Source organism: Juglans microcarpa x Juglans regia, chromosome 3S (genome assembly GCF_004785595.1).
Source record: "Juglans microcarpa x Juglans regia isolate MS1-56 chromosome 3S, Jm3101_v1.0, whole genome shotgun sequence".
NCBI lineage: Eukaryota > Viridiplantae > Streptophyta > Magnoliopsida > Fagales > Juglandaceae > Juglans > Juglans microcarpa x Juglans regia.
The window spans coordinates 18,633,266-18,636,442 of NC_054599.1; the positions used below are offsets into that span (position 1 = coordinate 18,633,266).

The 3,177-nt window shown below is 36.1% G+C and overlaps 1 long non-coding RNA gene across 1 annotated transcript; it reads left to right on the forward strand.

The window, feature by feature from the left end:
• Positions 1-1,275: 1,275 nt before the first annotated feature.
• LOC121257110 lies at positions 1,276-2,741 on the forward strand. The gene is made up of 2 exons (XR_005939153.1): positions 1,276-2,582; positions 2,668-2,741. It is a non-coding gene; the product is annotated as an uncharacterized LOC121257110 (long non-coding RNA).
• The last annotated feature ends 436 nt before the right edge of the window (positions 2,742-3,177 follow it).

Sequence of the window (3,177 nt, forward strand, 5' to 3'; positions counted from 1 at the left end):
GGCTAAACGATAACAATGATAAACAGAAATTTACCAAATTCAGCTATAAAATGGCTGGAGTAAGGCTTGACATATGATGTTTATGTATTCTACATAAAAGCTGACTCTGGGGAATGCAGTTTGATAAGGTCACCAAGGGCTTTCATCCTATTATGGATTTCCAGGTCTTCTCAAAACCAAACATTATAGCTTAAAACCTTCAATGAACTAGATATTGTGCCCGAACCTAAGTCCTTGTCACACAATTTTAGTCACGTGAAACTAAAAACACCTAATATTCCATTGTATAACATTAAAACCAAAATACGAAAGAGAAAAGTCCATCACAGTTGATCTAAAGTCCAAGTCATGGAAAACTAATCGTGCATTGGAAACCAACCATATCCAAAAAATAATTTCTGAGGTCCAATATGCTTTCTGATTGCTCTGTGTGGACAACCATTAACAATTCCCCTAATTACCAATCAAGATATTGCCACAAAAAGGGACAAAGCATGGCTTGCTAAAGAATCAATCATCTTGTAGAAAGGAAAACAAAAAAGAAAAAAGAAAGAGAAACTACCATTAGACCACAATCATTTACGGTGTCCAGCAATATATAATCCCAAAAAAAAAAAACAACCTGCCCTAATAAAAATTGTAGACCCTACATAGCACATTTACAACAATAACAAGGAAAACTAGGCAAATGAATATCCAAAAATGCAAAAATCCAAACTTGATCAAAACTCAAAGTTTGTGTTCCTGTATGGGTTCAAGAAAGTGCCGGCCTTGCATGCCCATTTTGGAGCTGAAGGAGAAGAATACGGAGAATCAGAAGAAGAAGAAGAAGAGAAGTTAAGCAGATTTGGCAGATGGATTTTTGAAAAGGTGGGTTGATGAAGGTGCATTTTTTGCAGGCCGAAGAAAACATTGAAAATGAAAGAAGACGAGAGGGTTTTCTATGGTGTATTTTACTACCGTGACTGTGAAAATGAGGTGAAAAAGCTATACCCTTTATCAGCTTGCGGGGAGTGGCAGACGGAGGAGTGTCGCGAGGTGGTGCTGAACAGAGAGGCGCCATCGCGGGGTGGCTCTGGGAAGAGGAAGCCGAGGTGAGTCCGGGCGAGGGAGAAGAGTGGGCGCGGGATGTGAATCAAATTTTGAATGGCTTCATAAATGTAAAACCTGCACAACGTGCGTTTTGCTTGAAAAAAAAAAAAAGACATGTATGGTGTGCAACGGATGATGCGCTACAGTTGTTGATCCCTAGTATTACTCACAAAGGTGTGCAAAGTACTTTCATTCTAAGGTTTCACAAAGGTGTAAGAGAAACAAGATTACTAGCATTCTTAGTGCTGATGGAAGATGGTGTGATGATGGGGAGATGTATGCTGAGATTTTGAAGCATGACAATGAGGTGTTCTGTTCCATTAATCATGGTAATAGGGAGAACTTGTTACCTATTATACAACCAAGAGTTACTGAAGCTATAAACTCATCCTTAGATGATGTTTTCCATCCTGATGAAGTCTTGTGTGCCTAAACTCAGATGCATCCTCACAAATCCCCAGGATTGGATGGTATGTTTCATTTTTTCTTTAAGCAATATTGGCTTCTGGTGAGTGAAGGTGTTACAAAAGCTGTTTTATCCATTTTGAATTATGGACAATTACCTATTGAATTAAACCATACTTTTATTGTTTTGATTCCTAAATTGAATAATCCTACTAAGGTTGGAGACTATTGGCCTATTAGTTTGTGCAATGTGATTTACAACTTAGTATCCAAAGTGCTGGCAAACATATTGAAGAGGATCTTATCACTCATTATGTCGGAAAACCAGAGTGCTTTTGTTCTGGGCAAGCAAATTTCTGATAATTTTATTATTGCTTTTAATCTTATTAATTTCTTACACCATAAAACTTAGGGGAAGAAAGGTTTTATGTCTATTAAACTTGATATCAATAAAATATGAGAGTGAAATAGTGTTTCCTTGAAAGTGTCATGAGGTAAATGGGTTTTAATGACAAGTGGGTATCTTTAATAATGATGGTATTTCCACTGTATCTTACACCATTTAGTGAATGGTATTCCTAAAGGGCCTATTATTCCTTCTTGGGATTAAGACTAGGGGATCCTAGCATCTTTATTGAGTCTCAGCCTTGTTAAGATGTTGGTGCTTTTATTCTATGTTTGCAGCAGAATGTGATCGATCTGAATTTTTTTGAGTTCTTGACAATAGCTTGGAGTTTATGGTATAGAAGAAATTTGGCTATTTTTCAAAGCAAATACATTGCACCTGATGTTGCTGTTCAAAATGTTTTTAATTTGTTTTGGAGCTATCAGCAGGTACATTCTCAACAAAAATTAGTAGATAGAGCATTGTCTTCTATTGTGGTAAAAACCTTTTTCTGGTAGTGTTAAGTTGAATGTGGATGAGGCTCTTTTATATGATTTAATTAAGTTTGGTGTGGGTGCTGTTTTAAGGGATGATTGTGGACCTGTTTTACTGGTTGTGTGCAATGTGGTGAATTGAGTTTGTACAGTTTCAGTGGAAGCTCTTGCCATTCTCAGGGGTTTGCAATTCATTTCTCATATAGGTATTCAAAGTCTTATAGTTGAAAGTGATTCACAAACCATTGTGACAATACTGAATTCTAGCTGATATCAAGCACTTGTGTTCAGGATTCCAAGTTGTCGAGTTCCATCATATTCCTCATGAAGCAAATTCAATAGCACATACTTTGGCTAGATTTTGTCAAAAGGTGAAGGATAGTAGGATTTGCTGGCATTCAATTCCAGAATTTGTCAAACAATCTGTTATTCTTGAAATGTCTATGTAATTGTACTCTTGTTATGCTTCTTGTTGAATGAAGTTGTTTCAGTCATAAAAAATATAAATAAAAAAGAAAAAAAAAAGAAAAAAGAAAAAAAAAAAAGGATCTTGGCTGAAACTTTTAAGAATGCTGCTCCACTCCACAAACTCTAATCTTTTTAGGTTAGGTTTGCTAATGAAGCTAGTTCTAAATTCACTTTTGTGTATGTTCTACTTCCAGAGTTTGGAATCCAGACTATACTATTAAGGCAATCTTAGTTACTTCATTAAACATCTTTATTATTCAGCATTATCTGGTCTGTTAACTATCTTGATTTGGAATCAGTCATAGGCTGCTCCTTCCCCAATGCTTGTGTGTT